The 25,070-nt window shown below is 38.5% G+C and overlaps 1 long non-coding RNA gene across 3 annotated transcripts in view; it reads right to left on the bottom strand.

Annotated features, from left to right (window-relative positions):
• Positions 1-216: 216 nt before the first annotated feature.
• Positions 217-25,070, bottom strand: part of LOC145978705 (uncharacterized) — a 30,972-nt gene continuing 6,118 nt past the window's right edge. Inside the window, exons 1-4 of one of the 3 annotated variants that reach the window (XR_014440741.1) lie at positions 11,977-12,153; positions 10,950-10,964; positions 8,526-8,647; positions 217-433 (exon numbers count right to left, since the gene is read on the bottom strand). This is a non-coding gene — a long non-coding RNA (uncharacterized LOC145978705). Of the gene's footprint in view, positions 434-8,525; positions 8,648-10,949; positions 10,965-11,976; positions 12,154-24,655; positions 24,719-25,070 lie in introns of those variants that run through there. The other 2 variants (XR_014440743.1, XR_014440742.1) reach the window with 2 other exon arrangements.

Raw genomic sequence — 25,070 nt, forward strand, 5'->3', positions numbered from 1 at the left:
TTTACTTTCTTTGTTTATTCCGATTTATGAAAAACAGGAAAATTCAAGTTTGTCCAACGATTGAACTTTATATCAATGGATACAAATTGACTATCTCCCGCATCCCCTTTCACATACTGGCATATTTTTTTATGCTGACATACTTTTTGGGTTAGTGCGCGTTAGTTTAGTTATATACCACGAGGATTAGGATGAAATACAATTTGAAAACATACACCAAATTTATGCTTGTTTATTTATTATTCTACTTAACATTAAATAGTTTTAAAAACATTTCAATGTTACAAATTTCAATTATAATTTAATGTGATGAGAAGTTTCCACTGGTTCACATAGATCAATAGAATTGAATTATTGCACATGCAACTTGTATCACACTGGATAATTCTTTAGGTATTTCACTTCTCTCGCTGTGGTAGTTTGTTTAAAAATTCTGAAATATAAGAAAATATCCAGCCATGAGTGGAAGTTGTAGCCAAAGCTACGAGCTTTAAATAAATTAAGGAACGACTTGAGATGACCAGACCCCTCTCCGATTTTCTTCATATTTGTCATACTCACTAATTGAGGCCTTCTAATCACGAACCTGAAGTTAAAATTTGTCGAAAACGTCTAGAAATTGCAAAATAAGCGAAAATAAGGCGTTAGTTTTTGGAATGGAAACTGTCGATTTTCGCGAATTTTTTTGTTTCACAACCAAATATATATATATTCCTGATACTAGCACGACACCAAATTTTAACTATGGTTGCCTAACCTAACCACGCGCCAATGGTTCGTGGGGCTAGCGTCAATGGTTCGCAATTATTTCCAATTTCTAGATCCTGATACTACCACGACACCAAATTTTAACTATGTTTTCCTAACCTAACCGAAACTAACCTAACCTAACCACGCGCCAATGGTTCGTGAGGCTAGCATCAATGGTTCGCAATTTCTAGACGTGACCGACAAATTTTAACTTCAGATTCGTGATTAGGAGGCCTCAATTAGTGAGTATGTCAAATATGAAGAAAATCGGAGAGGGGTCCGGTCGTCTCAAGTCATACCTAAATGAATACCCTTTCTCCATTTTTATTGAAGCTCAGTTATAACTGAGTTATAATTTGTAAACTTACTGCCATGTAATAGATTTGAGTTAACATAAAGCTCATATTTTCCATTTTTAATACACGATTATATACCGTGCGTCCATTTCGATCTGCAGCCGAGAGATCGGGAGAAGCGTGGCGGGCGGCGCTGGCGGAGATGCCGACATTTGCGGCCTGAAATGCCCGCTTATTTTTATGGACATATGCAGACATTTATATAAATATTGCAAAACGAGCACTAACCTGTGTTATAAGAGTATGGTTTTAATTTTAGTAGCTTAGTGGCTGTATGTGCTGATGATTTTGACACTCCCATCTCCTGTGAAACACGGCGTAGAGGTTTGTTTGGATAACTTTCTAACGCTGCCCCAATTTCATCGAGTTCATCGAGGAAGCTCACGAAAACCATTGACTTTTAATGGTTTCGTCGGCAGCGTAATCTTGATACAGTGTTGCACATTCGAAACCTCCAAACGATCCCCATCGGCACAAAACTCTTTCAAGGATATAAACTTAAGCAGGACGTTGCTGGTCAAAACTATGATTAAAATGTTTTATTATCTGTGACTCTTATCGTCACTTCTAAAGCGTATTTTTTTGTGTATATAATTGCAGAACTTGGATGAATTGCAGATGATGAATTATAACCCAGGTTAGTGCTCGTTTTGCAATATTTATATAAATGTCTGGATATGTCCGTAAAAATAAGCGAGCATTACAGGCCGCAAATGTCGGCATCTCCGCTAGCGCCGCCCGCCACGCTTCTCCCGATCTTTCGGCTGCAGATCGAAATGGACGCACGGTATTTTGCGCTATAAATCTATTCTAACACGATGGTGTAACGGTCCTTAAAGTGACTTTTCATTCGGTGATGTCTGTTCAGCGTACCGAGTCCCATCGTCGTTGTTTTCTTTGGCTTTCGAGATCGAAACTTTCCTACACAAGGGGACCTTATGCATTACGTACATGAAGACACATTTAAAACATTTGCATTTATTTACGTAGGTATGTTGAATTGTTTGAATTGCAGTTCAAAAACATTTCCGTTAATTGATTGATTTGGTGTTTTAAGTCCACTTTATGCACAGGAAGGCTAATCGGGACTGGCCTCCACCGGGTATCGAACCCGGGACCACTTGATTACAAGGCGACGGTGCTACCACTGCGCCATCGAGGAGGCCCCTTCATTTCCGTTAAGTTCACAGATTTATGGAAGGAATGAAATTCCTTTCTTAAAAATCAAAAGATCATGTTAATATTTATTTATTTATTCAATTGCACATGTCTTGAGACAAATATATTAAATTTCATTGAGATAAGCCCTGAAATAGATCATTGTTTTGGGGAAAGCCTTTATGTTGTTGTCCCTCGGCAAATGTGATTCCAGGTATTAGGCGTTATCTGATCTGTAAACGAATAACACACACACACACACACATAAGCATGTAGTTCACACACCCAAACACAGGAAAGCAAAGAACTCAATAAGGAAAAAAACAGCCATAATTCTCCAACGAAAGCAGACGATGAGATCGTTCAAAATGGAAATTACATAACTTTAGAACTTATGAAATGATGTGTTCCATGTGTGAACACGTGATTAACTCTACATACAAAATTAGCCAGCCACCATAGCCTCCCCGATGGAGTAGTGTAATGTCGTCGCCTTGTAATAAAGGGATCCCAGATTCGATACCCGGTGGTTGGCTATCAAATTGGCGATTGGTTTCCGTGCTGGTCCCACATTCATCCCGTACTTGGTGCACACAAACTAAATTCCACAACGTAGTGACGTTCCCTGTGAAGGTTTGTTGCCGCTATCTCTAACGACACGGATAGTACGCTAGTCCATTTTCATTAAATCCCCCTTTTTGCAGTGTTTGTTTGTATAGAGGGATATTTATACTGTTTTAATACAATGTAGTGTTGAAATAAATGTATTTAAAATGTCGATAGTGCTATTGTTTGTCAGGTACCCCTCTACGACTGTTACTTTCAAGTCATTAGTAAGGAGGACTCTCCTATAGGAACACCGCCTTATTATGTTATATGTTCAGGACGCTCATATACAACGACCTCTTTTCCATCTCGACATTTTGTGAACATCATTATGAACGTATGTAAATTATGTTTCGATAAATAATTAACGCTGCAAATATTAAAGAAAATTATAAGTTAAAAAGATTGCTAAAAATTAAAGAATTATGGTGATATCTTACTTATAAATTAGGAATAGCCAGAAAGGCAGAAAGCTAAATTATCCCCTCAGTAACCTCCGACAGTTGAAAGTCTCTTAGCAACGAAATCAAAAAAACTCCTGCTATAAATGCGAGAAATTCTGACAGAAATATTGAGACATATCATATTTATTAGGTAGGCCATAACCAAGGTTCCGAGATTTTTCTCCATGATCCTGTGAGCGCTATGACGTCACGAAGAGTACAGAATCGAACTTATTTCGTTAGCGTATACGGAAGCTTGAAATAAATTGGTCTATTTTTTACGTATAGACACCTTTACTTGAATGCCGGTACAGTGAGTACCAATCACTCTGTTTGTACATTTGCCACGTAAGAAATTCGCCTGGAATAAAGTAAACATCGCTTCCCAAAAAACAAGTTGCTGCAGCAGGATTGATTAAATTTCCAAACTTCGGATTTACTTCCACACCGCCTTCCGCATCATCACATGTGCAACTTTCAAAAGCCATTACATAATCGTAACTTAGTTTTCAATTATTGGTTTATTGAATATTGACAGCAAGATAAGATCTGTTTAGCTTTGAAGTTGAAACATCGTCTGCGAAAATAATACTTTGAACATCTCGTGGGTAGCCAACACTAATTAACACCTGCGTTTGTTGAGAAATATTGCTGAAAATATAATGTAAGACTTACGAGACAGACATTTTGCTCTTGTACATCCTTTCACCATTGTCGTCAAACAATGAGAACAGGTGTCATGTAGATAATGCCTAAAGAAGCTACTCAATTGTAACGCAGACTTATCAGAGCGAGGAAAATTTTATCAATATTTTTTGTATTATCAATATAATATTTTATATACACGTCTATTATATTATAATTTAAAGATATCGTACAAATATAAATACCATTTTGCTGGCTTTAATTTATTTTATATGTGCTTTAAAAAGCCGGGGTTGTCCAGTCGGTAAATAATCTGACTGCCACTCTGGAGACGCGGATTCTGTTCCCGGGGTGGTTGGTGGGATTTTCTCAGCAACTTCCTTGCATGAAAACTGCTTTGAGGTTCACCAAGGGTGAAAGGCGGGGGACGGAACGTGATGCTAACATCACCTCCATAAATGGCCGAGATTGTTAATCGTATTCCCTATATTCATTCAACATCATGTTGCAATGCGCAGAAGGTATTTTTGCTTTCAAAACTTAGTGCATACTTAGTCCCAGTGGCCGTTAAGGCGTCATGCTTTGGGCTCGGCTACGGAACGCCCAGGTTTGAGTCTCCTTGGGGAAGTGGAGTAATTTTTCTCCTGGTATTTCTGCCTGGATATGGGGCCGGTTGCCACCCACCATCGTGAGGAAATTGGGGAGCTACGGATGAATAGCGTAACCCGGCCATGGAAGCCTACAACAACAACTGGAGGTTCGTCGTGCTGACCACACGTCACCCCGTAACTTGTTGAATGATCTCCCGCCTCGGCAGGTTATGGAGTGAGACCCGCAGCCGGTAGGCAGGCCTTAGCCCTCGCTGGCTGTTGCAACAAGGATTATTGGTACACATTTGGATACATGTCGCGAGAATAGTAACACTTTATGAATTTTGTTTGAATCGTCTCACACATACTGCAGATTCGCTTTTCACGTAGATTTCATAGCCGTCCTTCATGACAGAGTGGTTAGCACATCGCGATACCACGCCAGGGGTCCCGGGTTTGAATCCCGGCCTGGGCATGGATGTTTGTGAACGTCCATTCATCAATTTCATCATATCATCACTCATGCTCATCTTCGCAATTAGTCAAAAATGGAAGAAAAGCGAAGTAAAATAAACCAAATGAAAACGTAGATTTAATAAGTATTTCATATTTGTATTGCTTCGCAAGCCTTATTTTCTAAGTGCTCACCCTTAAAGACGCACTGCTAGCTCTGTATTTAGTAAAACACATTTTCTGTGTGTGTTGGATATTGTATGATATTTTAGTAGGAAAAGCAACTGATAATGTAATATTTATATAAAGCAAACTAATGTATTAAGTACGTTCTTACAAAAAAATGAAACCATTACAGAATATTATAGGAAGCCAGTGCCGAAATTAGCCGTAAGTTTTTTTCTTAATTCCTCGCATTAGTTTTTACCTTATAATATTGTTACAAATAAAATCTCAAGACAAAATATCCTCGAACTCAGGGAATAGAAGACCAAATTATAATTCTCAGCTTGCATTTAGGTCCCATTATTGGAAGTATCTATCATTCGACCGAAAAGCAATCTCTGACTGTTGTCTGATAAGTGCGACGTGCCTAAAATACAGGGTTTGATTAATTGATTGACTTGCTATATTTTACTTCGTTTTTTTGTGCCACTTTTGGCTAATTTGGGAAGATGTGGATGAGTGATGACATGATGAAATTGATGAATGGACGCTCGCAAGGCCAAGATTTGAACCCGAGACCCCTGGCGTCGTAGCACGATATGCTAACCACTCCGCCACGGGGCCGGCTCTAAAATACAGGGAAGCTACATTCGAATGCCAAGGAAATCACAAATCCATGCGGATAGGACAAAGAATAAAAACTCTACAGAGTAATACACAGATTGTTGGCCGACATGCCAGAGCCTCGTTAGCCCGTAAGAATGAAGTTACTAAAATATATTACCTGCAAGAAATATTGCTATTTGAATGTTTCCCGAAAAGCCACGGTTTACTTCTCTATCATATATTTGATTCGCCGACTCGGTAACCGAGGGCGTTAAGTGGTCGACTTTCGGTTTAGCCTCCGAAGTTTCCTGGTTCAAATCCCAGCGTGGGCATAGGTGTTCTCTGCGAGTGTCCCTTCATTTAAAGCAGTGACGTGCACTGAGGAGTAGCTAGTCTAGCAGAGATAGATCAATCAATCTCAAATCTTTAATTATTTTCAAATCACAATATTTATTGTTTTGTTGAAGCCACAGTTCATATGCAACACTTTTTTCACGCGCTTCTCGTCTCTTGGTGCGTTCAGCGGCCTAGCTCGCTCTTTCTCCGCCTCACAGTTCCAGGTAGAAACGGGTTTTCGAAGGAAAAGGGAAGATTTCTGCCTCTACCTCCCTTGCCCCCTCGCCCCCGCTCCAATGGTTGAAAGCCCGTGCTTTCAGGTCCTCCAGTCTATCTCCTATAGGACAGATAGGGTATTGGATTCCCTTCGCTTCCTTTGTAAATCCTCTAAAGAACTAAGGGGAAATTTTTCTGCAGTACTTCTGTCCTCTGTATTTACACTAGTTTTTACACGTTGTACAATATGTATGTATAATATGGGATGTACTTTTATTATTTTTGCAATTGGAACGTCTTATGTGCAGACAAAAATTTTATGCTTGTTTTAAAATATGGAATATATAATGATTAAATAACAAATATTTGCTCACGCTCTCTCTTGCTCTCGTTTTAGTAGTGTTTTATTTAAATATACTAATCTCCTGGCCTCCAATAAAATAAATGGATAAGCTAAACAATCATAAATACGGATGTACTTATTTGGGCAAGTGAACGCGCGTTCTAATTCTTGTTGTTGATTTGGTGTATTTTACTTCGCTTTTCTGCCACATTTGGTTATCGCGAAAATGAGGATGAGTGATGATATGATGAAACTGATGAACGGACCTCACAAAGAACAATTCAGGCCGGAATTCGTGAGGAGCTTGCATTCTTGTTCTTATGTGTTGTACTCTGCCTGCAGTGAATAATGAAAAAATTTGAAATGAAAAATGTATCCTTGAACCAAAGCCAAATGAATATAATTGAAGAATGTAGAAAAAAGGTTTGTTTAAAGGTGTGTTTTGTTACCCATCGTTTTTTCTAGCTGTATAGATTTAATCGGAATAAGTAGCTAAGAGCTTGGAAAGTCGAGAGGGACAATCATAAACAGAGAATTCTAGGCTCCTGATTTCACAATGCCCTGCAGATGCACTGGGAGGAAATTATTTGTATCTTCTTCTCTCTTCCATCGCTTTACCTAATTTCTGCCATGACGATGAACGTTGAATAAATTAAACGGGTGAAGACTGGTTGCAAAGAAACACTCATGAAAAGGCCAGGGCTCGAGCCCGGATCCTTCAGTAACGATATCGTGAGATGGGGAAATTAGGGAAATCAAGCAATGCAAAATTTTTGAAAAAACATTAATCATATAAAGATGATATTTCAAAAATTCAATTGAAAATTACTACTCAGAAAAAAAATGCAGTTTGCTTTACCGATACCCACGTATCCGAATTGTTAGCGCCTTCCTCTCATGTTTGCTGTCAGCCTACCTCCGTGGGGGAGTGCAAGTGGTCCCGGATCTGTACCCGATGGAGATATATATAGTGGTTCGGATCCCACATTAAACTATAGGTCTAGTCCCGATTAGCCTTTCTGTGTATAAAATGGACTTAAAACGTTAAATCAACCATCAAATCAACCACCCAGGAGGGGAGTGGTTACCACAGCGCGCTACGACACCAGGAGTTTCGGGTTCGAACCAATACCTGAACCTGGGTGTACTTTGTGTTTGTCCCTTCATTAATTTTGCGTATCATCTTTGCGATTAACCAAATGTATCAAAAAAGCGAATCAAATCAAATCATTCATTGATTGATTGTTTGATTTGGTTTATTTTACTTCGCTTTCCGCAATATTTGGCTAATCGCGAAGACGATACGATAAAATTGATGAAGGGACAGACAAAGATCACCCGTTGCCAAGCCGAGATTCAAACCCGGCATCTCTGGCTCAATAGTCAAATCAAATCGTTTTTGATTTTAGAAATTAGGTGGAAGTTATGTGTACAATTTTTTGTAGTCATTCCTAACTTTGCAATTTTTCCTGTATTTGACGTTCTTCTTTTAGGAATACTGGGCCATAAAAAAGGGGGGGATTATGACCCGTTGGGCACGCCACTCATTACTACCCCAAGTGTCGACGTCACCGCACGTCACTGATTTAAAATAATCATCACGCATCCTGTTCGTCGCCCCTCCCCCTAACCCCTCCCACACCAAATGCATATAACGTCACAATGACTTATCTCTGCACTTCATTCCCTGAAGATGAGAGTGACGTTAGCTCTCGAAAGCTCGGAAGCCTTTCCGGATATCACCTGGCTGATTGCTCGAGAAAACCTCTTCAATATTCGCCGCCAGGAAAGCTCATTCAAAGTTTGTTTTTTTCATAGAATGTGGGTACAGGAAGTGCTTAGTCAATAAGATACTCACCTATGGCACGCAGCAAACAGTTTCCGGATCACAGAGGCCCGTGTTTTTAGACGTAAAACCTGGGCAGGTTGTTCCTGCGACACACATTCCTCCATTTTCTTCACATAGTCGGGATATTAAATCTGAAACATGAAAACATGTAAGGTATGAGATTGCATTCAAACACTCCAGATGCGTGGCGTACATTTAAACAATGTTAGTAATGCTTGCAAATAAGAAAAATATATTATATCCTGCGCGTAAGACAGTTGTAAGCAACGCACTTGCCGCTCCGGCCAGATACGGTGACTTAAACCACCGTGCAATCAACGTTCTGAGCTTCTAGCGCTGTGTTCAATATTTCGGCTGTATCTACATCCATGGAACTATACCATCAATTGAAAATTTAACCAAAATGATCCACACTGTAGTCAGAGGTAAGATGCTCTGCCCCTGCTATATGGACTACACTGTTAAAAAAAACAAAAAAACTAAGAAGTAGTTTGCGCTGATTTCAAATTTGTATTTAGATTTTCTCTGTCAGGAATAGTTTATGAGTAATCGTGTTTTTAATTATATCTAAAATTCTTGCAATTTTAAGGTGAATACTGAGTGAACCCATGGAATAATTTAATCATCCTTTCTCGAAACATAGTATATAATGTTTATGTTTAAAAGTAATAAATGTGATATGTGACACAATATTCGCACACAGAATTGTTATATAATACTTATTTTTTTTAAAAAAATATATAATATAGGGCCTCCCCCATGGCGCAGTGCTACCGTCGTCGCCTTGTAATCAAGGAGTCCCGGGTTCGATTTCCAGTGGAGCGGCATAGTAGTTCGGATTCAACTTTAAGCTATAGGTCCAGTCCCGATTAGCCTTACTGTGCATCAATCAATCAAAAAATATAATATTTTTTTGCAATTTATATTGCATATAACATTATATCCATGCTCTTTTTCCTTTGTCTGTTAGACATGCTTCAAACTCTGGATTTGCTGAAGTTCTCTAATTTGAGGTCCCACAAAGTACCTTTCTTTCGCTTTGCTGGTGAAAGACTAGGGAATTTGTTTGAAATACACTTAAATATTCTTCCAGTTGTGTCTATAGCCTTTACAAATTGTTTCGTAAAGCCTAGCTTGGTGTGAAGAGGGGGAAGAGGAACATCATACGCTGTATAATTTTCCTCCCACTTGTCAATTTCGTTGAGACCAATTCTCTTTTGTGTAGTGGTTCTTCTGTCACGGGTATACCACTTGCAGAGGAAACAGGTATAATTTTGTAGCCATGTTGCATTCCCAATATCATTGCAACTATCTTGAAGTCGCCAGTTATCTTCCACTATTGATCATTATATTCCATGGATTTCTTCTGATATCTCTAGACCTAAAGGAAATCGGTAAGGATGGAAATTATTGTATAGATATTGCCTGGGATAGGGACAGATGGAAGGCTTGTGTTGCTGCAGCCATAAGCCTTTGGGCTTAAGAAGTTAGAGAGTGAGTTAGTTAGCTTCTAATATCTCATGGGTTTATTTTGTGACATCAGAAAAACTTATGAACGTTCATTAAACCACTAACGTCGATGCGATCAGTCAGTAGGTGCTCAGTTTCAAAATAGACACATTTGCCTAAATTTAGTAATGTTTGTGCTGGGGTGGAGATTATATTGGTCGATTCCAAGGTAATGTTTGTAGTACTTATTCATGATGGATCGAATCCTCCTCCTCTTCTGCTTTGCAAAGGACAACTCTCCACAGATGTAGCAGAAGCTATCTGGTTGATTTTGACAGGCAAAGTATATCATCTTAAACAAGAGCTGCAAGCACGATGCTTAGTATTTTGACAATAACTTGTAGGTACATGATGTAGCTTAGTAACAGAACTGCCAACATCTGTAACAGAAGCTCAGGAGCGGATGTTGCCAACTGCTCATCTGACAATTCCCTGCATTTATCACGAACGGTGAATCTGAGTAAAATGAGACTCTTAATGCCTTATAACTAAAAAAACTGTCCCTGATAGCGAAATTCTTATTACTGATTTGAATTTCCCATACCAAATTCCTACAGAAAAACTTATTTTCACATAAGAAGTAAAACTTTTGTAGAACAGTGCTATCTGTCCGTCACAATAAGTCATTTAAGAAGGAAAATATTTCACTTTTCATTAATTGTTATAATAAATAGTTTGTTGTTCCTGTAAACATTTTGGGAATTATTTCGAAATATTTCCTTGGGTGTCCGTTTGCCCCACATGTGCTCAATAATGTACTCTCTTCACTTAATGTAATGTAAAATGTATTACAAATGTACACATGCAGCCCATATGAACATGATGGATACGTATGTCAGTGTGTAAGCAGTCAAACAGAGTGATTATAATGTAAATATTACACTTATTAATTATTAAAGATATGAATAATAGGCATATACTTACCTCTTTTCTCTTTTGCTGAAAAGAGATAGAAAAAGTATTTTTCACAGTTCCATATATTCTTAACATATATTAAATTTGTTACTTTTTGCTAGACAACGACTTCATAAGCACGAGAAATTATAAAATATTCACGCAACTATGCTGTAAAAAAAAAGTCACATTTTTACACTTAAACGTTTGAAAACGTGTTGTAAGTGTTAGCTCTATTTATGAATAACGTCAGTGAAGTCATTGATAATTGATTTTTTTTTTTAATATTTAAGAATGAGATTTTATTGCACATTATGAAAACAAGAATAATATTTTGTAACTTAAAAATTTATAGTAAGATGAAGGTGAACATAATATGTATTTTTAATATTTATTTTTTACTTCAATATTTTTAGTTATTTTTTTTAAATATTTACAAATTTTGGAATGTCTGTTTTTTAAATACAGCCAAGAGCACGACTACAATTTTAATGTTTGAGCAAAAATTGCCATTCAAAGGCACAGTCAAAATTATTAAGAGGTGTTTAAACTGTAGCCACAAAGGAAGAAAGCAATACGGATCGGAGAAAAACAGAAGAAGGAGGAAAGATAGAAGAAGAAAAGATGAAAGGAAGAAGGAAAAACGGATGAAAGAATAAAGAAAAGGTAGAAAAAGAAAGAGAAGGGAAAGTAAGAAAATAAAGAAACAAGGAACGAAAAGTGAGACAGATAAAGAGCTAGAGAAAGCGAACGAGAGAAGGAGACTGTAAGGAAGAGAGAAGAAAAGAAAGATAACAACGTGAGGCACTCACTGGAAAAGAATCGTCACAGAAAGGCTACGAAGCTTCTCTCCTGTCTTTAAATATTATTGGCTGAAATTATCCATTCCAACACATAGAAATATGTTCATGTAAAAGCAAATTAAAAATTAAAATACAGGAAATTTTAGCGGCACACTTTGTATGCTTTTACGATCTAACTAATGTTTTACCAATTTCTCAATATTTTCAGTAAAAGCAAAGTTATTTCTCAGAATAGGGTAAAATACGTGTAATACCTGCCACAACGCTGTATAGTTGTATAGCGATTAGGAAAATTAACATGTATGCCAATGCCATCCTTGAAAATAAACTGGAGATTTCAGTTCTGGTAGCGACAGAGAAAAGAAGCAGCTCTAACAGAAATAGACTTTCGGTTGGAGACGTTGCTAGTTTTTCCTGTGTTGCAAACTCGAATCGCACTAAAACTTTTATTTTTCATAGATTAATATGATTAAGAAATTAAGTACTCTGTAACAATTAAATCAATTCACGGGTTATAAAATAAACTTATTTTAATATTTCTGTGAATGTATTAGAACGAAATATGATATCGGAAGTACAGTGTTTTGTGACAAGAAGAATATAAAAAGAGATTATGATGGTATGGTATATTTCGAAAGTCACTAGAAAGCTGAAAATACTCTCGATAACATTTTATTGGGAAACTTTTATTTGCATGGAGTAATATGATTATGAAATCAAGTACGCTCTCACTGTTCATTCCATGGATATATTCTCAGTAGGTGTCATAACTTATCTACGGATGACGTCCCCATACTACTTATGAATAAGGCGGCTGTCGTTTCTCTATATGAATATAGGTTTTGTTGACTTGTCATATTTATTACTTTGTTCTAAAACAGTATTTAATGTCCATCATGATGAGCCACATATCTAGAAATATATTTCGGGGGGAGTCCGATCCAAGTGTCTCAGGAATAACAATAATGTTGAAATACAAGGGTTGGATAAAAAGTAATGGCAACACTGCTGTCCCGTGAAAGGGGTGAGTCACAGCGCCACAAGCGTTTCGTGGCTGATAAAGGAATGTCAGACGAGGAAGTATAGTGAGTGGGAACGATTGTATGTTATTCAGTCAAAAACAGCAGTGCTCTGAAGCAGAGGACGAGAGTGCAAGCGCCCTAACAATATATTTAGGCAAGAAGAACAACGTCTCTCAGGCAGACGGTCAACGCAGCCTACTTCTGCACCTTCTTGCAACACCACCTTCGTCTCGCATTAAGAAGGCAGCGACGGCACGGTGTCCCATCATCCTGCTTGACAATGCAAGGTGTCACACTACAAACAATGTGACGGCGCTCCTGCATAACTGGTAGTGGGAGGTACTGGAACATCCGCCGTATTCACCGGTATACCGGTATGAGACCGTGTGATTACGACCGTTTTGTCAAAATGAAGAAACCACTGGGCGGGAAGCACTACGACACGCGCGAAGCCATCATACGTGCTATAGGGCGGTCACCGCGGGACATCGACAGAGATGGACGCGCTGACGGTGTACGACGCCTTCCATACGTGTGACAGAAGGTCCTAGAGATGAGGGGCGATTACTTTGAAGGAATGTAACACGTGCTCCTCTGCCAATACAATCAAGTACCAATTATACCAGTGTTGCCATTACTTTTTATCCAACCCTTGTAATTATATTAAAGTATTAGTAATTAAAATATATAAATTTATTATTATTATTATTATTATTATTATTATTATTATTATTACATGAATAGGTAAAAAGACGCAACAAGAATAGAGATATAACAGCACGTCGTATTCATTATCTACCGTACTTGTAGTTAAGATTGGTATAATTTGTATAAAAACAAGTTTCGTGGCAAAGAAGTTAATGACAAATAGACAAAGAATTAAATCCATATTGAACAGAAAAGAACTTTAGATCCACTTAGCGAAAAGTAACGATGCATATTTTCATAATAGTAGTGCGCAAACATAAATCTTTGGTACTGTCCTTCGAAGTCGTATAACCTCAATATAATCCTTGCCTTCCAATAAGTTCAGAGGACATTTTAACCATTGATTACACAATAAATGTTAAACAAGTATATTTTCATTATTTAATTCTAATACTGTTAAGTCTTTCGATGGGGTACCGGACACGCACCCTAAATACGTGCTTGATCATGATACCCCATTTAACCTTCTGTATTATGCAGCCACAAGTGGAAGATATACTCCAGCTTGGGCAACTAATGTGCACGTGTGAAGGCTGTGCGCTGTATGCACTGCGAGCTGAACGCCTACACAACACACCTCAAGGTCTCCTGCCTTGCTTCTTCTCTCCCAGAGTTGCCAGTGTGTGTGTAATTACACAAATTTCACGATTTCCGGCCTGGGCATGGATGTTTGTGAGTGTCCATTCATCAATTTCATAATATCATCACTCATCCCCATCTTCGCAAATTAGCCAAAAGTGGCACAAAAAGCGAAGTAAAATAAAGCAAATCAATCAATCAATCATTTTGAAGAAACCAGTTTGAAATCCGTTTACTTTCCTTAGATTTTAGTTGTACCAGAATAAGTGGAGTGCAAAATATTAATACCGGAAAATATTCGCCAAATGTTTTCTCTTGGGGACATTTTGCATTTTTTAAAAAAAAATTGTACTCCCTTCTCATTTTATCACATTATTCTTCAAACACATCAAAATCATTCTAATATTTTCGCGAAGATGAGGATGAATGATGATACGGTGAAATTGATGAAAGAACACTAATAAAGAACACCTATGTCATGCTGGGATTTGAACCCAATACCCCTGACGTCGTAGCGCGCTATGCTAACCATCATTCCAATTTACAACAGACAAATATGACACATTGTTAAAATCAAATAACGTTCATTTCATCATTAACAACATCTGTACTGCAAGAAAAATTATTGCCAACATATCTCCTTCAGTCAACTACGTACATACAGGACAACACAAACACATTAAGACCATTCAACTGTTATGATGTCATCAGACATATGAAAATTCCCAATTAACTTTTTTTGTATTATACATTTATTTGAAGTTTAAATGTTACGCGTATGTGCAAGGGGGTAAGAAGAGTTTTCTGTGGATTGCTAAAAATAATAATATGTATAAAATTTTATCGGCAATATTACTTTCTTTTTACAGATCTATCTTCGTTTCTTACTTCAACCTCTCGCTGAGGTGAACTCTTTCCGTGGCTTCTAAATTATTGCCTCAAACTGTTTAAAGAAACGAAGGAACCCAGGGGCAAAAAGAGTATGCAAATTGCAAATTTTTTCAGAGTTAAACTCTACGACATTTCAGCGTATTTTAGCATCTGAGATTTCAAAACGAACCATTTATGTTACAAAAAATATAAATCTAATCCACTCCATAATATACGTTTCTTATGACTTTTGAGGGACCAAAAGCAAAAGAACCTGCGCAGAACTGCGTGTCCTGTGCACCGTACTTGCGCCTGGAGGGGAGGAGTAGAGTGGAGCTTCTTTTCACTCTGGGCTGAGCTGAAAGGATGGAGGGGGAGGCTTGCGAAAGCTTCTGGCCGAAGGTTCTTATGTTTGTGGTTGCTTACTCATATTTTCGATTATTACTTCAGTTATCTTGGGTTATTTGCATTGATGATGAATGGTGAAATAAATTATGTTGGTATGTATATATGTTGCTAAAATAACCACGGAGCCGCCTGGGTTGCAAATATTATTAAACTGTTCTTGCACCGAAAATTTCAGGTTCGGATCGTAGTCTGGGCTTGAGTGTCCATAAGCTTCATCTACTCAGCATTCAGTCTCTTTGTCGCGATTAGTCAAATATGGCAAAAAGTAACGTAAACTAAATATGTGTAGATGTAACAAGCAATGTTACACCTCCAGTAGTTGGAATTGTCCTTGGATTGCGTGACTCATCTTCACAAACGTGAAAACACATTTTGAAATGTTCATATCTTCATGGATAATTTAATATTTTAGTGCACGTGGAACCCAATATTTAATAATGATCAACTTAAACTACATGCTGCTACTAGTAACGTTTCAGCCCCCCACCCCCCATCTGCCAATATATAATTTATCGATATTATTTGTGATGAACTCCTCAGTGTGTCTCTATTTGTATATTTTTAGGAACCAACCTGATTTGGAACTAGTGCATTTTTATGTATTGATTGTCGATAACGAAATTTGATAGGAAATAGGCTATGTGCGTCTATTGAGGCATACTTTAGACAGTTAAGCAATCCGAGAATAGCAAACCTTTTGGAATACTTCATACTCCCCAGAATCCTCAACCTGCTCCTGTTTTCTCAACTAGAAAGAGGCACGTTGGTTAAATGAAGGTAACAAATATTATATACAGGGCTACTATAAATGATTCATTCGATTTCAAAACCTTATTTTCCTAAGTATTGCACATGCAGATCTGAATGATGCGTGAAAATAACTGTAAACTCAGCAAGTTTTCCTCACATTCTACAAATGTTCTCTGTGCACCCCTCTGGCCACACGACACACATCCAAGCGGTAGTCGAGTTCCGCCCATTCATTTTGTAGCAATCCCCTGTCAATGGTCATCAGAGCAGCATTGATGCGTTCCCTGTTCTTGATAGTGGGGGTACGTAAACAAATGCTCCGTTTACATGGTGCTTCTTTTCTGTACTCTCTTATCTCTTGTCATCATGTCCAAGCCTACACTATCAGTTGTTTCGACCAAAGTGGAAGAAATAGGCAAAACTATGGAAGCATTCCAGCAACAGCTTGATGAGTTACTAGACAACCATGGATCGGTGCAAGAAGATGCTGACCTCCGCAAGTCACTCCTGAACCTCAGAGAGGAGTTTGTGCAATTTAAGAGATGGACGAGCGACTCCATGACAGAGCTGCGGCGAGACCTAGAGACCATGAACAAGCAGATACACAAGAACACCATTGAAATAGATGACCTAGTGCAGTACTCTAGGAGGAACTGCATTTTGCTGCATGGGGTCCCCGAAACCACCAACGAAGACGTGGACAGCATCGTGCTCCAGACTTTACAAAATAAGCTTCAGTTGCAGCACATCAAGCTAGAGCACGTTGACCGGTGCCATAGGCTTGGCCCTCCGAAAAGATCGTCTGCGGAAGTTTTGAGATCGGGAAAACGCCCCATCATAGTGAAATTTGTAAGCTACCGCTCCAGGAACGAGGTGTGGAAGTCGAAGAAGATGCTAAGAACTCGTCCCTATTAATTACAGAGTCGCTAACTCCCTACAGACAGAGGGTTTTGCGGGTTGCAAAGGATCGCGTAGGGACACGCAATGCCTGGAGCCAAGATGGGCGCATTTTCGTATCTCACGGAGGTCGTCGCTACCTTATATCTTCCCCCGAGGATCTTGACATTCTCCCTTGAGATGGGGTGCAACGCGAACTGAGTATGAAGTGTAATGAAGAGCATATGCGACTTTTGTCGTTATGATACGCTGTGTATGAATAATTGTGTGTGTGATGTGTTCAAATCATGTGTGTTTAGTGTGAGTTTTTTGTCCGGGTTCTTGTTTATGTTATCGTTTTTTAATATGAGTGTGTGTGTGTCATTCCCTGATGCTTTCCTCCATGCTATTCTGCTTGAAAGGGTAAGTAATAATTCTAAATTTAATTTTGCTATGCTAATGTTTCTTCTCCCATCTTGTTTCTGTTCGGTAAACCTCAATTCTAAAAATGGCTAATCTGGCAACAACGCATCTCGGTGACAGTGGACGAAATTCTGAAGAGGGTCGTCGGTCTGCTAATTGCCCTGGCACTCCGCCCCCCGCGGTCAGCACAGCCGAAATTCTCGGAAATGAACTGAAGACTTGTCCGAACTCACTGTTGGTGTCACACGTGAATGCACAGAGCATCGAAGCGCACCTCGATAGCTTCAAAGCTATTTTCTCCCCCCTGAATCTCCACTGCATTCTTGTATCGGAGACTTGGCTTAATCCCCTCACACCCTCCAGCATGGTCTCCTTGCGAGGCTACAACGTCTTCCGAAACGACAGGTTGGGGAAACGAGGTGGCGGGGTGATGGCACTGATAAGGGAAGATATTACTGCGGTGGTTGTGGCTAAATCTGACGGTAACTACGCACGAATGACAGAATATCTTTTCCTGGAACTTACCATCAACAAACAGAAGCTACTGCTAGCTGTTGCGTACCGTCCACCTGGAACGTGCTTTGTAAATTGTGAGGAGGAACTGGCTAAACTCATTTCCATGTACTCGCATGTATTATTACTGGGCGATCTGAACTTTCATTTAGAAACTGACAAACCTGAAGTAAATAAATTCCGCGCTGCTATCTCTTCTTACAATCTAAATATTTTGAAGCTCGATCCTACCTTCCACACGGCTACATCGCATTCTTGGCTAGATGTCATCTTAACAGGAGACTGCTCTCGAATCACCAAACATGGACAAACGAGCGCCTGCGGTCTCTCGTTCCACGATCTTATTTACGTTGCTTACTCGCTCAATGTTCCGAAATCCAAGCCAAACATAATTGAATACCGCGATTTAAAGAAAATTAACCCCGCTTCACTAAACGAAGATGCTACAAGAACCCCATGGAATTCAATAAACAGCTTCACTAATATTAACGATAAGCTTAATGAATTAAATAGTCTAATCTTACATCTTTTCGACAAACATGCTCCACTAAAGAAAAAACGCGTCACGCGGCCTGCTTCCCCCTGGATGACCGAAAGCATTCTCGCACTTATGGCGGAGCGCGATTCGGCTCACCGCAGGTTTAAATCTGACAAGCGCCTCAAATCTCCAAATACTTTAAATACTTTTAATAACTACCGCGTGTTGAGAAATCAATGTAATCAGGCCGTGCGCAACGCAAAGAGAAGGCTTTCTTACGAATTATTAAATATGCAAGGCAACCCCCGAATGTTGTGGAATAACTTAAGAAATCTAGGGCTAGGAGAGAAACGTAACGTAGATCCTACTCGTGTTTCGTCCCTTGATGAATTAAATACACATTTCTCTCTCTCTAATTCAATGAATAACGATGCTAAAAATGTTACTATTAGAGCTATAGCAAACCACAAAACAGAAATGATAGAGTTCAATTTTAACCCAGTCTATGAGTTCCAAGTTGCAACTGCAATCGGTCGGATCAAATCTGGTTCTGAAGGAGCCGACAACCTCCCAATGCGACTAATAAAGCTGATTTTACCTCATGTATTGCCATACATCACTGACATTTTTAATCTTTCTCTGCGCTCTGGTATTTTTCCAGATATGTGGAAAATAGCACACGTTCTTCCTCTCGCCAAGACTGACCCCGCCACTTCCATTGACAACTTCCGACCTATCAGTATTCTTCCCGCGCTATCGAAAGCATTAGAATACATTGCTCACGACCAAATCAGCCGACATACAAATGAAGTTCTGGCTCCGTTTCAGTCGGGATTTATACCGCGTTTGGTAGAACCTGTCCCGCTTCCCGCGCTAGATGCTCCCTGGCTTTTCTCGGTGCTGGGGAAAGTCAAACCCAGGCAGCCAATTAAAATACGCAACGTCGCAACAGCGTCTACGTAAGCGCCTCTCTTCTGGCTTCCATTCGCTCCTCACTGCCCAGCAGACGATTTTTTTCCTCGTTTCTCATTGGCACCGAAACTGTCGAGCGCTCCCTAGCGCGGGAAGCGGGACAGGTTCTACCAAACGCGGTTATAGACTTAATCACGGCACTAGCACCGCCATGACTCACATAACCGACGACGTCAGACAAGCTATGGACTGCAGACAGGCGACAGTTTTAGTTTTATTGGATTACACGAAAGCTTTCCAGTCACTCGACCATGATATTCTCATTTCCAAGCTAAAATCATTTTTTAATTTCACCACCTCTGCAACCGACTGGGTCAAATCCTACTTAACTGGACGTAAACAAAGGGTGGTTTATGATGGCAAGTGCTCGGGGCTATCGGAGATCACTTGCGGCGTTCCGCAAGGAAGTGTACTCGGCCCTTTATTATTTTCTTTATACATTAATGACCTGCCAAATATCTTGAAACACTGCCGTTATCACATGTATGCCGATGACCTCCAGTTGTACTATTCTGCACCCCCAGTAATGTTAAGCGATGGTATTTCCAAGGTTAATGAAGATATAGAGAGGATTGTTAACTGGTCGCTAGACAATGGCATGTATATTAACCCTAATAAAACACAATCAATTTTGTTTGCTTCCGATAAACTGAAACGTTACGTAGATCTTAACATTCTGCCTTCCATTCTTGTAGATTCTACTCACATTCCATTTAACCAAACTGTTAAAGATCTGGGAATTGTATTAGACGGAAATTTATCATGGTCACATCACACAAGTTCGGCGTGTAGAAAAGCTTTCGCATCTCTGTATTCTATAAGACGCATGGGCAAGTTCCTCCCCACCTCTATCAAGGCCAAACTATGTCAGTCCCTAATTTTATGCCATTTAGATTATTGTGACGTAGCGTATTCCGGCTTAACAGGTGAGTCAGCTAGACGTCTGCAGAGTGTTCAAAATGCCTGCGTACGATACATTTTTAATTTAAAATATTGGGACCACCTATCACCTTATTTTCTCAAATTGGGGTGGCTACGTATGCAAGAAAGACGAACGCTGCACAATCTGATTTTACTTTACAAAGTTCTCAACCTCAAGTCACCTTCCTATCTCCTCTCTCGCTTCCAATTTCTTCACGAATTTCACGATCGCGACACCAGATCACGCAGCTCCTCGTCTCTCTCTATCCCCATCCACAGATCAAATTTCTTCTCCAACTCTTTCTCCGTATCGGCTGTAAGACTATGGAATCAGTTGCCAGAAAGCACTAGAGCAGTAAGCTCCGTCGGTTCCTTTAGCAGACGTGTTCGCCACTCTCTTCAGAGTAGTCGTTAGATCTTCCCCTGTCAAGCAGACTAAAAAGCATGTGCAAGTGAACGAATTCTTAAAATACCTTGCAGTTACTTAAATACAATTTTAAATTTTGCATTCTTTCATTCCATATTTAGTTTTTTGTGTATTATATATTTTGTATTTTGTGTGTTATATTCAGGGCTTTAAGACTTGTGTGTATGAATATAATGTGTGTGTGTGGACCTATGTGAAATGACTTAGTGTACTTTGTGTAGAATATAATAATGTATAATTTTAAATGTATGGTTGAGTGGAAGAAAAGGCTTTGTACGGCCTTAACTCCGCCATTTAAAACAAGGCATTAATAATAATAATAATGCACGCTGCACAGCGATAACAAATGAACATCTTCCATATTCCAACACACAAAACCTCCCTTCTCGATGTGTCGCCATTCCTTCAGGCACTCCAGTCGTGTTGCCAACTGATTGATTGATTGACTGAATTGGTGTTTTAAGTCCACTTTATGCACAGTAAGGCTAATTGGGACTGGACCTACAGTTTAAAGTGGGATCCGAACCATTCTGTGCCTCCACCGGGTATCGAACCCGGGACCCCTTAATTACAAGGCAACGACGCTACCACTGCGCCATTGGGGAGGCCCGTGTTGCCAACTGGTGTGTCACGATGAAAACTTGGCGAGTTTACAGTTAGTTATTTTCATGTATCATTCATATCTGTATGTGCAACTAAAAAACTAATTATTCATATAACTTCTCAGGTTGAAGCAAGGGCGCATTAAGTTGGAATGAAATATATCGGACGTAGTGTCAATTAAGAAACATACAAGAGTGGAAAAAAGGGGGACGGAGGGGCGAAAGACCCTTAAGGATCTCATTTTATTTCTTCAATATGGCAAATATTGTGGTATTTTACGAAGAACTACAATTATGGGGAGCAGAAAGCTTAACGGGGAGTGTATCAACTGGCTAATATAGGGGCAACGAATGTAACGGGTGACGAGAGACATACCATAATTTTTAAGAATTGGTAGTATTGAGTAATGGGTAATGTTGCACAATGTAAAGTAAATATAACCACTATCGTTCGGCGCATATTATAATTGGTGCCATCTATTATCAAATATTGGAAGTAATGAATTGGAAAGTAAATGCCTGCGCCATCTATTAGCAAAAACAAGAACAACTTTTTTCGATGCATAGAACAAATGGTGCCATCTATTGACAAATGTTAGAACTAATGAATTGAAAAGTGAATGCCTACGCCATCTATTAGCAAATGCATGAACTAACATGAAAATAAATTTCAAAAGCATCCCTGGTACCTCAAGTAAGTAAGTTTGCCACTCCCATGCCCGGAACCGTAGGCCGATATCCTAAAGGAATAGCAGTTTTTAAGTGATAGGAAATGTATATGAAGGTAGTTGTGGACTCCTGCGAGCCCCAAGGGGTAGTCTTGAAAGGCGGGTAGTGCCCCCCCTAGGAGCCGGGAGGGCTCCATAGAGCCGAATAGGGGCTTGCATTTGCCCGCGGAAAGAGAGCAGGTAGAATGGAAGATGAGTATTAGGTGAAGTGGATGGGTAGACAAGAACAGAGGAATAAAACCAACGAATACTTTGTGGGATTCGAATCTCACGAACTTCAGGTCTAGGAGTAGCCATGGAGCACTGAACACCCTGCTTTTGTGGTGGAGGCCTATTTTAAAAGTAATGTATGGTACATTGTATGGTAGCTGCACAGCACACACTGACTGTCTGCGATTTCTTTCCCAGGGTGTACCTCAAGAGCACAGTATTTGAACACGTATACCAAACTTGGAGATCCTGAAGACAAGAATTAGGGGCAGAATTCCAGCCAGTTCCACCCGTCAATATTTGTCTGTAATGCATAATTTTGTTCATCGACTCCGTGAGTATACAACACAGAATGGTGGCTCTCTACCAGATGTGATTAAAAAAAGACAAAGTGATCAGTGTTGTGTTATTATTTTACAAATGGCATTATGTTAGCTGTATTTTGTTACTATAGGAAATATATTTAAATGGTCGATATATATTGCCGGACCCTATATCATGTAATTTTCCTATAATTCACTTAATTGTATAAATAATGAAGAGATTATATATTTATTAAAGTTATTAAGAGGATCTTTTGTAAATCTGGGGCTGAGCTAATACCAATACTCTTCCACATTCTGACACCAATGGAAATTATACAGAAAATGGAATTATACTATTTATATTATCATGTACCAAGTATTCTCTCTATGCTATCATTGTGCCTAAATGATCATTAATCGGTTCTGTATATATATTGCATTCTTCCATGTTCTATAAGTTACATATTTACTTTTACATTTTATTTTTACACTAAAAAATTTTCTTCACTTATTATTGTGCTCGCCTTAAATATTGTATGTAATTTCACTCCCATAGTGTATTCTTCCTTTATTTGGATTTCCTTCATGTAGAAGTTCTTCAAATCATTGCTGTAATTCTTGTCTAAAATTGTATTAATATTTTATTAGTGTATTTGGATTTACTTCATGCAGTAGTTCTTAAAATCATTACTGTAATCCTTGTCTAAAATTGTATTAATATTTTATTACTGTATGTATTGTTACATGACGATTTCCATACCTATGGACATGGGTCAACGGAAATAACGAATATGAATCCTAAAATCAACCTATGCTATTTGTACCTTAATTACCAATAATACTAGGTATATCAAAATGAAACATAGTTTGTCCACAACAAATGAAAAATTTCTCGCTTGTCTTTTTTCTATTCAAAAACCTACTTCTAGTGCACTACCACACAAATGTTGATTTTTCCCAGAAAAACAGTAAATTTCCATGACATTTCCAGACAAAGTAAATTCCCAGACTTTTTCAGATTTTCCAGACTGATAGTCACCCTGTTGAATATTTTAAAACTAGACTTGGCATAATGAAAATCACATACTTACACATTAATAATAATGAATGTATAGAAAAAAAATTCTTAAATTTTTCATCCATTCAGTATTGGTGCGAATATTTATACTATCATCTGCTCAGCAGATTGAGCCCAGTCTAGTTTTCCCCACTAGAGTTTTTTTCAGAAAAAGTCACAAAAAAAGTCAAATAGTGTTTGTTCTTTCCCCCCAGAAAATTTAGTAAATTATAGCTTTAAATCCTTGTGAGGTTCAATGAATGTAATTTGAGAAAACTTATAAAAAATAGTCTTGGTATAGTATATAATATTCCAAATAATTAATGTAGTAGAAGTCACAGTGGGATTTAGCTGGCTCCAAATTCTGATGACTAGGGGCATGCATATTTTGTTTTTGACGAAAACACCAAATGTGAAACAACCCACGGTAGTGTTAATTGTCCATGTATTTGAAAGATATGAGGTGCATTTTTTTACCATGTCTTGTCACGAAATAATGTGAAATGAACTGCAAAATACACTCAACACGAAATCTAGGGTTTATTTACTGATGAAAAAATTTCAGAAGTTTGAATTATCCTGCGAGTATGCAAATCATGGAAAATTGATTAATACTGCTCTAAATATTTGAGAAGCAAAAATGGACTCCTTTACAGAGAAATGAACGTAACACGCTCATAACTATGTAAATGTGCTATTAGGAGTGAAATGTCAATTTTGTGTAGTAAGTATAGTTTTTAAATAAAATTTAGGTTTTTATTCATCATTTTAATGCCGAAATGCCAGTTTATACACCACTTTTGATCCCAAAATATATCATGTTTTTGTACCAAATCCTTGATCTTCACCATAAATATGTGGCTTTACTGATGACACATTCGAATCCCTGTATATAAACTATATTTTTGGTAAGGATGGATTGATACGAAATTTTTGCTGATACCAATAAAGTTCCAATATAAAATTTAACAATATTCTCTATTCTACCAATCCGATATAAAATTCTAGGTGGTTCATTGACTTTCTTAATAACGATTTGTTAGAATACGTATGTGTGTACTCAAAGGATTTCCTCGAAACTTACTTGTAAATGTTCGATTGATTTTGGTTGTCTCGGCCACCATCCACTTTCCAGCACAAGGATTTCTTCTACCAAGGAATTCATAACCTTGTTTCAAAGTGGGACCAGTGCCTTACCTCATACGGTGAATATGTGTAGGTAACTACTGTAATGAAGTTTCTGCAAAGAAATGGACCTTTTCATTTGAATGCACCAAGTATATCTTCAATATGTACGTTTTTCATTTTAAAATGGTATGGTTCATACATATAAATATACTTTTGCAAAGGTTATTTTTACTCACACTACTTAAGAGTATATTGCTGACATTGACCATTTCGTGAAATGGTATGTTAGGGTCTATACTTCCCTGTTAGAAGGAGGACAGTCATGATCCTACAGCAGGGTATGGCAATTACATATTTTCCGTCAACTTATA

Source organism: Lepisma saccharinum, chromosome 25 (assembly GCF_977018435.1).
Source record: "Lepisma saccharinum chromosome 25, izLepSacc3.1, whole genome shotgun sequence".
NCBI lineage: Eukaryota > Metazoa > Arthropoda > Insecta > Zygentoma > Lepismatidae > Lepisma > Lepisma saccharinum.